Genomic DNA, 11,570 nt, shown 5'->3' on the forward strand with positions numbered 1-11,570 from the left:
ATTTATTTAATTTATATTGTTATTTTATCAACGTTTATTGATGTTTGTGTTTGATTAGTGATCAGCACGAAATAGACTGCATTTCATAAAATTATGGAGTGCTAATAATTTATGTGAAGTGTGTTTAGGTCTTTGTGTGTGATGGTTATTTTGGGCGCTTGTTTGATCGGTTGATTACCGGGAGTGTTTGTGACACGACTTTGGCGCGTCTGTGAGGGCCCTGTGTTGGTCCATCTTGGTGGTGATGAAGAACAAAGTTTCTTCTTATAGCAAATAAAATCTATTGAAATGATTTGATTGGTTTCATTATGGGGAATTGTATTGGTTATTGAGGGGGGGGGGGTATATACGTCCGTACTCACCTAGTTGAGCTTGCGGGGGTTGAGCTCTGGCTGTTTGATCCCGCCTCTCAACTATCAATCAATTAGTGTACAGATACCTGAGCCTACTGGACTCTATCATATCTACACTTGAAACTATGGAGTCTGCCTCCACCTCCTCACTTCGTAATGCATACACATATACACTAGCAGGATTATCCTGCGATGATCGGGCATAAGCTGTTCCCCTATACCAAGAGTGAGCATGTCTACACTTGAAACTGTGTGTGGAGTCACCCTCTACTACATCACTTCCTAATGCATTCCATTTGTCAACTTTTCTGACACTAAAAAAGTTCTTCTAATATCTCTGTGGCTCATTTGGGAACTAAATTTTCACCTGTGTCCCCTGGTCCGTGTCCCACCCGTGCTAAAGAGTTTGTCTTTGTCCACCCTGCCAATTCCTCTGAGAATTTTGTAGGTGGTTATCATGTCTCCCCTTATTCTTTTGTTTTCCAGAGACGTGAGGTTCAGCTCCCTTATCCTTTCCTCGTATCTCATACCTCTCAGTTCCGGGATGAACCTGGTGGCATACCGCTGAATCTTCTCTAACTTTGTACAGTGTTTAACTCGGTATGGACTCCAGGCTGTTGTGGGACTCCAATGGTGACGCCTCTACACTCATTGCCTGGTCGTAAAATTCAATTCATCCTATGAGACATGATTTGCCATCCCTGAACCCATACTGATGTTGTGTTACAAATTCTTTTGCTCCAGAGGTTTCATAAGCTTTTTTCGCGCAATCTTTGCACAATATTTTTTCTCATGTTACATTGCATATGACTGCATACTCCTGGTTGATTATTTTCTTGTTTAAAGCTTCTATCCCTCTAACTGGTGCTTTTTCATCTTGACAAATGTCCTTAGAGAGAGAACCTAGGTTATCGGCATGTCTGTCATACTCAAGGAACTAGATATTGAGCTCGCTGGAAGAGCTATCAATGACATCGTTAATGGCTAAGTACAATAGTAAGGAGTCTGAGGGATCACCCTTTCAGACACTTTCACACGAGTAAATGTCGTGTTCTTTAATTAAAGAGAAACTTTGAACGTCTGCTGTAACGTTATTAAATGATGAATATAAGAGAGAAAAATTGCGGCAGACAGTAAGATGTGCAACATCTTTTCTGATTTGGGTAAAAGAATTTGCATAATTGCCAATTTCATAATTAGCATTAAATTTTCGTGCTACACGGGCCACCACTACATTGTCATGGGGAGGTCCCAAGCCAAAGGAGGAGCTTCCCGAGCACTAGAAGGAGGCAATAGAGGTTCATCCCCATGTTGTAAATATTTTAAACTGCACACCTCAATAGCTTGAAAATAACCTGTCATATATGTGGAGGGTCGAAGAGGCAATGAGACTGAACTAGATGTCAGCGGAGATCAGCATTAACTTCAGAGTTTCTGAGATGTGTGACGGGTTTCTGTCGACCTATTTTTCATTAACCTATCTACCTGGGGTTGTACCTGGACGGGGTTCTGAGAGTTCTTCTACTCCCCAAGCCCGGCTCGAAGCCAGACTTGATTTGAGGCAGCTTGGTCCAACAGGCTGTTGCTAGTTGCACAATAAAGGTACAATCTAGGTAGCTAGGTAATAAAAAATATGGCGTCAGAAACAAGTTTCACATCTCAAACATCTCTGAAAAACTTTCTCTTCGAATTGTAGAGAGACAAAATATTCTTAGAGAAAATAACTTCACCGCATTAACGTGTCTCAACCTTTCCCTGCGTGTTACTGATAACTGCCTTCTGAAGCTCTCTGTAAAATTCAGAACTAAGTTTATAAATAACGTTAAAAATAACGTTTACAAGATTCTATTCACCTTGCCGGCTTATCCGAATCCTCTTCATCATCTGTACCCACGTATCCGGACTAACTGCATCGGGGCGAAAGCATTTGTTGCTTTTCTAAATTATTTCGTTTCGTGTTATCATTCCTACCAAACTTTTTTTTTTTTGCTTCACAGTTTCCTCAAAGCTCGTGAAGGGACTGAGGTCGTAAACAAGCAAGAATCGCATGGGAGAGACGTGTTGACAGAGCTCTCTCTCTCTCTCTCTCTCTCTCTCTCTCTCTCTCTCTCTCTCTCTCTCTCTCTCTCTCTCTCTCTCTCTCTCTCTCTCTCTCTCTCTATTTGTATTCTCTGAGAAGCTTCTTCAAAGTATTTTTTCATCGCGGATCAAGGATTTTCAATACAATAACATTTGACACGGTGATGGAACAATAGCTCAAGCCCAAGGGGAAAATTGCTTGGCGCTCTTGAAATGCTATGGATGTTGGAGCCCAGAGGTTGGTGCGGTTCCCTAAGGGGGTTGATGGGGGGGTGGAGGTTGGTAGGGGCTGGTTGGGGGTATGTGGGTGGTTGGGTTAAGGCTGGATAATGGCGAGACGAACTCTGTTGCTAAACCTACTCGTTAAGACAGGAAACTCACTCGCTCTCCTTGTCAGACTACTATGCAATCGTTGCAGAGGAAATATATTGTGTAAGAGAGAATGTTTGTTTATTGTTGAGTGTCTGAAGTCGTGGGCCAGACGTCTGGGGCTAGACTCGTCCAAATTTTTAGGAGAAGTAGTGTGGGGGTACTTGAAGGATCTAGGCCGGTTGGAGGTAGGCTTAAGTCAAATGGTTTATATATATATATATATATATATATATATATATATATATATATATATATATATATATATATAATATATATATATATATATGTATATATATGTCGTACCTAGTAGCCAGAACGCACTTTTTGGCCTACTATTCATGGCCCGATTTGCCTAATAAGCCAAGTTTTCCTGAATTAATGTATTTTCTCTAATTTTTTTCTTATGAAATGATAAATCTACCCTTTTCATTATGTATGAGGTCAATTTTTCTTTATTGGAGTTAAAATTAACGTAGATATATGACCGAACCTAACCAACCCTACCTAACCTAACCTAACCTATATTTATAGGTTAGGTTAGGTTAGGTAGCCGAAAAAGTTAGGTTAGGTTAGGTTAGGTAGGTTAGGTAGTCGAAAAACAATTAATTCATGAAAACTTGGCTTATTAGGCAAATCGGGCCTTGCATAGTAGGCTGAGAAGTGCGTTCTGGCTACTAGGTACGACATATATATATATTATATATATATATATATATATATATATATATATATATATATATATATATATATATATATATATATATATATATATATATATATATATATATATATATATACCCTCAGCAACCCTCCTCCGTCCCTCCTGTCCACCCCACCATTCCCCCCTATCCCGTCCCCTCGTCTTCCCCACCAATCCCCCTCCCCATCTCATCTTCCCCACCAATCCCCCCCTCCCCATCTACTCGTCCTCCCCCGTACCCTCGTCCTCCATTCCCCACTCTCTCGTCCTCTCGTCCTCCCCACTATTCCCCGCTCCCTGTCCCTTTGTTTTTCTCACCATTCCCCTCTTCTCCGTCCCCTCGTCCTCGCCACCATTCCTTCACTTGAAAAACAGCTTTTCAAAAAAAGCATGTTTTTACCTGTCATAGGTGTGACATCTCTATAGTAGTAGTTATATAAAAACATGCGCGTATTCGAATGCAATGTTGTGTCAAAATTTCAAAGCAACTGGTGAAGAACTTTCAGAAACAGTGAGTTGGAGTCATAAAATATTTAATATACCGTGTGTTGCTTTTACGTCCAACAGAGAATGCTGTTTATAAAAATAAAGCATGTTTTTACCTGTCACAGATGTTGCATCTATATAATAGGCATATAAAAGCATTCGCATATTCGAGTGGAACATTGTGTCAAAATTTCAGAGCAATCGGTGAAAAGGTTCGGAGATTAGCGATTTTGAACAAAACGAACATTTACACACACACACACACACACACACACACACACACACACACACACACACAGACACACACATATATATTACACCCAAGAAGTAACTCGAACCCATATTGCCAGAAGCAATGCATCGGATGTACAGGATCCCTTAACCACGCGACGAACACGACCAAAGAGGATGGTAGCCAAGGCTAATTCCCCATCCCCCCGCCGGCACTCTGTTGGTAATCTTGGCATGGTATTTTATTAAATCACCTCATTCTGAATTATATATATATATATATATATATATATATATATATATATATATATATATATATATATATATATATATATATATATATATATATATATATTTATGATCGATGTTCCCTTCGGGAATCTTAATTTTAAGATGAATAGGAAAACCAGGGATATACTGAACATCTTGTTTCAGATTCTTTACTTTAAAATGCATAACGTTTCGAATACTTCTCGTATTCATCATCAGATCTAAAAGAAAAAACATAAATCACAGTCAAATAGCTGGTAAACAAAGAACTCATACTGAATATAATTGCCTATCAAAGAAAGGAAAATGCTTAAAAAACAAAACACTTAAGCGCACTTAAAGTGATCAATACAAATAAAACTTATTAACTGTCACTTATATTAAGGCTAATTTAAAAATCCATTAAACTACAAGATGAATTTTATAACTACTAAAACAAATCATTCTATTAAACTTACGTGAAGTGATCAGAAGTGAAACTTGATATCTTACACATAGATACTAAACACTATAACAAATATTTATATAATGACTACAAATCTACAAAAAATGTATATAAAATACAAACAGAATAAACGACAATTATAAAGTACTAACCAAAATCTTATAAAAAGCTCAAATATTAAATAAAATTTAAATACCAAAAGATGTATTATGGATCCTAAATAAAAGATTATATTAATGTACAATGTCAAGACTTGAAATAAGTAAGAAAGGGCAAAGACATGGTAAACTAAACAAAATTATAATAAAATTAAACTACCAGAATGAACTATAAATCAAATTACAGGGCCTACTGTGCACTATACAGTGTACAATTGAACAGCTGAAAGGTTGCTATTTAACAGAGGCCGCAGCTCCTTTATATATAAGGATTCCATTACTCTCAAATCTGACTGGCCATTCATACAAGTGTCCAGAATTTTAAAATCAGATTCCAGCAGAGAATGATCAAACTCATAACAATGGTTTCTAATATCCGAAAATGCTGGTTTAGACAATGGTAATCCAGTCCTAAAAGATACTCCCCGGTGCTCAAGTATCCTAATCTTAAAGTTCCGAATGGAACTTCCGATATATCCAGCATTACAGCTGGAACAATTATACATATATACGACATTAGAGCACAGGGGAGTAGGCACTTTATCTTTAAATTTAAAATAAGAGCCTATGGTATTTGTGATTTTGTAGTAAAATATTCAGACGGCTGTTAGAAATAGCGGTTAAAGACTCCATCTTTATGTTTAATAATAAATATTATAAACAAATTGATGGAGTAGCAATGGGGTCTCCTTTAGGTCCTGCACTGGCTAATGCTTTTTTTAATTTTCATGAAATAAATTGGCTTGATAATTGTCCTTTGGCCTTTAAACCAGTCTTGTACAGGAGATATGTAGATGACATTTTTTTGTTATTTAAGAACCAATGTCATATTGAGAAATTTAGAGAGTATCTTAATGCACAACATAGTAATATACGTTTTACTGCAGAGTGTGAAGTTGATAATTCATTGTCGTTTCTTGATGTTAAAGTGAATAACCTTAATGGGTTCAACACTAATGTTTTTAGGAAACCAACTTTTACTGGTTTAGGTTTAAATTTTAATTCTTTTGTTCCTGATATTTTTAAGAAAAACGCAATTAACACTCTACTGAATAGGGCCTTTGTGTTATGTTCAAATTGGAATAACTTTGATCAAGAAATTAATTTTCTTGTGAATTTTTTTTCAAATAATGGTTATCCTTTGCATATGGTTTATACTTTTATAAGGAATTTCTTAAATAAGAAGTTTCACCCATCGTGTAGGATTACTACAGTGGAAAGGGATCTTAAATATATTAAATTACCATTTTATGGCAGTATTAGCTTTTCTGTAAGGAGTCGTTTGAGGAGACTGTTGCAGCATTGTTATCCTCAAGCAGACTTTAGATTTATTTTTGTCAACACAAATACCATAGGCTCTTATTTTAAATTTAAAGATAAAGTGCCTACTCCCCTGTGCTCTAATGTCGTATATATGTATAATTGTTCCAGCTGTAATGCTGGATATATCGGAAGTTCCATTCGGAACTTTACGATTAGGATACTTGAGCACCGGGGATTATCTTTTAGGACTGGATTACCATTGTCTAAACCAGCATTTTCGGAGATTAGAAACCATTGTTATGAGTTTGATTATTCTCTGCTGGAATCTGATTTTAAAATTCTGGACACTTGTATGAATGGCCAGTCAGATTTGAGAGTAATGGAATCCTTATATATAAAGGAGCTGCGGCCTCTGTTAAATAGCAACCTTTCAGCTGTTCAATTGTACACTGAATAGTGCACAGTAGGCCCTGTAATTTGATTTATAGTTCATTCTGGTAGTTTAATTTTATTATAATTTTGTTTAGTTTACCATGTCTTTGCCCTTTCTTACTTATTTCAAGTCTTGACATTGTACATTAATATAATCTTTTATTTAGGATACATAATACATCTTTTGGTATTTAATTTTATTTAATATTTGAGCTTTTTATAAGATTTTGGTTAGTACTTTATAATTGTCGTTTATTCTGTTTGTATTTTATATACATTTTTTGTAGATTTGTAGTCATTATATAAATATTTGTTATAGTGTTTAGTATCTATGTGTAAGATATCAAGTTTCACTTCTGATCACTTCACGTAAGTTTAATAGAATGATTTGTTTTAGTAGTTATAAAATTCGTCTTGTAGTTTAATGGATTTTTAAATTAGCTTTAATATATGTGACAGTTAATAAGTTTTATTTGTATTGATCACTTTAAGTGCGCTTAAGTGTTTTGTTTATTAAGCATTTTCCTTTCTTTGATAGGCAATTATATTCAGTATGAGTTCTTTGTTTACCAGCTATTTGACTGTGATTTCTGTTTTTTCTTTTAGATCTGATGATGAATACGAGAAGTATTCGAAACGTTATGCATTTTAAAATAAAGAATCTGAAACAAGATGTTCAGTATATCCCTGGTTTTCCTATTCATCTTAAAATATATATATATATATATATATATATATATATATATATATATATATATATATATATATATATATATATATATATATATATATATATATGTCGTACCTAGTAGCCAGAACTCACTTCTCAGCCTACTATGCAAGGCCCGATTTGCCTAATAAGCCAAGTTTTCATGAATTAATTGTTTTTCGACTACCTAACCTACCTAACCTAACCTAACCAAACTTTTTCGGCTACCTAACCTAACCTAACCTATAAAGATAGGTTAGGTTAGGTTAGGTAGGGTTGGTTAGGTTCGGTCACATATCTACGTTAATTTTAACTCCAATAAAAAAAAATTAACCTCATACATAATGAAATATGTAGCTTTATCATTTCATAAGAAAAAAAATTGAGAAAATATATAAATTCAGGAAAACTTGGCTTATTAGGCAAATCGGGCCTCGCATAGTAGACCGAAAAGTGAGTTCTGGCTACTAGGTACGACATATATATATATATATATATATATATATATATATATATATATATATATATATATATATATTAGTATATTTTGGTAGCAGTCTTTCCTGTAGACATATATTATTAAATATGACGGAAAAAGTAAGATTAATAATTCTAACACGAATTTTCTCAATATTTCTTATGTTTCTTTTCACTGTCGATGGTAATTAAAAAATCAATTCTCCAAAATTCATTTTTATTTCTAGTCTGACGCGACGCTTGAACACGGTTCGTAATAACTTATTACATTTTCAAAGAGTTTAGTTTACACACACACACACAACTGTAACCTGAAAACACTAAACATAGTTTTACTTATGCTAACACTGAACAGCTATGCCTCATATACTCGCACTTGGGTGAGGTGGTATGTTGCAACAGTTTTGGATGAGGTGAACAAACTTTTGACCAACACAAGACAAAACACGGAACAATGGGAATTAATTGGATAAATGAGAGGGAAGAATGGAAGTAACTGCAAAGGGCCTATTGGCCCATACTTCCTCTTGATGCTTCTCCATTGGTACGGAGGCTTGAAGTGGGTAGAATATAGTTGTACATTAATTGGCTGTTGATTGCTGGTGTTGACTTCTTGATGTGTAGTGCCTCGCAGATGTCGAGCCGCCTGCTATCGCTGTATCTATCGATGATTTCTGTGTTGTTTGTTAAGACTTCTTTGGTGATGGTCTGGTTGTGGGAAGAGATTATATGTTCCTTAATGGAGCCCTGTTGCTTATGCATCGTTAATCGCCTGGAAAGAGATGTTGTTGTCTCGCCTATATACTGAGTTCTTTGGGGCTTACAGTCCCCAAGTGGGCATTTGAAGGCATAGACGACGTTGGTCTCCTTTAAGGCGTTCTGTTTTGTGTCTGGAGAGTTTTTCATGAGTAGGTTGGCCGTTTTTTTGGTTTTATAGTAAATCGTCAATTGTATCTTCTGATTTTTGTCTGTAGGGAAAACGTTCCTATTAACAATATCTTTCAGGACCCTTTCCTCCGTTTTATGAGCTGTGGAAAAAAAGTTCCTGTAAAATAGTCTAATGGGGGTATAGGTGTTGTGTTAGTTGACTCTTCAGAAGTAGCATGGCGTTTCACATTTCTTTTTATTATGTCTTCAACGAAACCATTGGAGAAGCCGTTGTTGACTAGGACCTGCCTTGCCCAATAGAGTTCTTCGTCGACTTGCTTCCATCCTGACCTGTGGCTGAGAGCACGGTCGACGTAAACATTGACAACACTCCTCTTGTATCTGTCTGGGCAGTCACTGTTGGCATTGAGGCACATTCCTATGTTTGTTTCCTTAGTGTAGACTGCAGTGTGGAAACCTCCGCTCCTTTCCATGACTGTTACATCTAGAAAGGGTAGCTTCCCATCCTTCTCCATCTTGTATGTGAAACTCAACATAGAATTCCGCTCGAATGCCTCCTTCAGCTCCTGCATACGTCTGACATTAGGTACCTGTGTAAAAATGTCGTCAACATACCTGCAGTATATGGCCGGTTTCAAGTTCATGTCAACTAAAACCTTCTGTTCCGTGGTGCCCATGTAGAAGTTCGCAAACAGGACACCTAGAGGAGAACCCATGGTGATCCCATCTACTTGTTTATACATGTGCGCATCAGGGCTCAAGAAGGGTGCCTCTTTAGTACAAGCTTGGAGTAGTTTCCTTAGAATGTTTTTTGGTATGTCAAGAGGAGTACAAGCCAGATCACGATACACTCTGTCCGCTATCATCCCGATTGTTTCATCCACAGGTACGTTGGTAAACAGTGATTCAACGTCCAACGAGGCTCTTATCCCTGTGGCCCGTGTGCCCCGCAGTAAGTCAACAAATTCCTTTGGAGACTTCAGGCTGAAAGCACAAGGTACATGAGGAGTCAGCAAGCCGTTGAGTCGCTTCGCCCTTCTGTACGTGGGTGTGGGTATCTGGCTGATGATTGGCCAAAGTGGGTTTCCAGGCTTGTGTGTCATGACATTTCCATATGCATACCCAGGTTTGTATTCCACAATAATCTTTGGCAGGTGAAGTCTGGATTTCTTGGCATTCACAGTTTCGATCAATCTGTTTACCTTTGTTTTCAATTTCGCGAATTGAAAAAGAAACTCTGCCCATTGTTTCTCGCCGGCGCCGGGAATCGAACCCGGGACCACAGGATCTCGTGTCCAGCGTGCTGTTCAGTCAGCCACCGGCCCCTGTGTGTTTATGTGTGTGTGTGTGTGTGTGTGTGTGTGTGTGTGTGTGTGTGTGTGTGTGTGTGTGTGTGTGTGTGTGTGTGTGTGTGTGTGTGTATGTGTGTGTGTGTACTCACCTAATTGTACTCACCAAATTGTGCTTGCGGGGGTTGAGCTCTGGCTCTTTGGTCCCGCCTCTCAACCGTCAATCAATTGGTGTACAGATTCCTGAGCCTATTGGGCTCTATCATATCTACATTTGAAACTGTGTATGGAGTCAGCCTCCACCACATCACTTCCTAATGCATTCCATTTACTAACTACTCTGACACTGAAAAAGTTCTTTCTAACGTCTCTGTGGCTCATTTGGGTACTCAGCTTCCACCTGTGTCCCCTTGTTCGCGTCCCACCAGTGCCACCAGTGTGTGTGTGTGAGTGTGTGTGTGTGTGTGTGTGTGTGCGTGTGGGTGTGTGTGTGTGTGTGTGTGTGTGCGTGCGTGTGTGTGTATGTGTGTGTGAAAATTTTAAAATCGAATTAAATTGGTTTCAGTCGAATTGAAAACGAAGGTAAACAGATTGATTGAAACAGTGAACGTCAAGGAATGTGGACTCCACCTTTCAGAGGTTATCCGGGAATACAAACCTGGTTATGCACATGGTATCCAGCTATTAACTCTTGGACCCCGCCTTTTTAACCAATTTATCTTCCTCTTTCTACTACATATATTTCTTTCTAACACACACACAAAGATATTCCCAGGAAGCAGCCCGACGCAGCTGTATAATTCCCAGGTACCTATTTACTGCTAGGTAACATGGGCATCAGAATGAAAGAAACATTTTGTTTCTGCTATCACCGGGGACCGATCCACAGACCCTAGGATTACGAGTCTAGAGCGCTGTCCACTCAGATATCAGCCCCTTGGCCCTGATAGCTTAGTTGTACTCACTTAGTTATGCTGGCGAGGGTGGAGCTCTGGCTCTTTGGTCCCGCCTCTCAACTGTCAATCAACTGGTGTACAGATTCCTGAGCCTACTGGGCTCTATCATATCTACATTTAAAACTGTGTATGGAGTCAGCCTCCATCACATCACTGCCTAATGCATTCCACCTGTTAGCTACTCTGACACTGAAAAAGTTCTTTCTAACATCCCTGTGCTCATTTGGGTACTCAATCTCCACCTGTGTCCCCTTGTTCGCGTACCACCCGTGTTAAAAATTTTATCCTAATTTTTCTGAGAATTTTGTAGCTAGTGATCATGTCTCTTCCTACTCTTCTGTCTTCCAGTGTCGTGAGGTGCATTTCACGCAACCTTTCCTCGTAACTCATGCCTCTTAGTTCTGGGACTAGCCTAGTGGCATGCCTCTGAACTTTTTCCAGCTTCGTCTTGTGCTTGACACG

The 11,570-nt window shown here is 38.0% G+C and overlaps 1 protein-coding gene across 1 annotated transcript in view; it reads right to left on the reverse strand.

The window, feature by feature from the left end:
* Positions 1–11,570, reverse strand: part of LOC123770758 (cytadherence high molecular weight protein 1-like) — a 53,257-nt gene that overhangs the window by 1,380 nt on the left and 40,307 nt on the right. The gene's annotated exons all lie outside the window — the stretch shown is intronic.

Source organism: Procambarus clarkii, chromosome 1 (assembly GCF_040958095.1).
Source record: "Procambarus clarkii isolate CNS0578487 chromosome 1, FALCON_Pclarkii_2.0, whole genome shotgun sequence".
Lineage (NCBI taxonomy): Eukaryota > Metazoa > Arthropoda > Malacostraca > Decapoda > Cambaridae > Procambarus > Procambarus clarkii.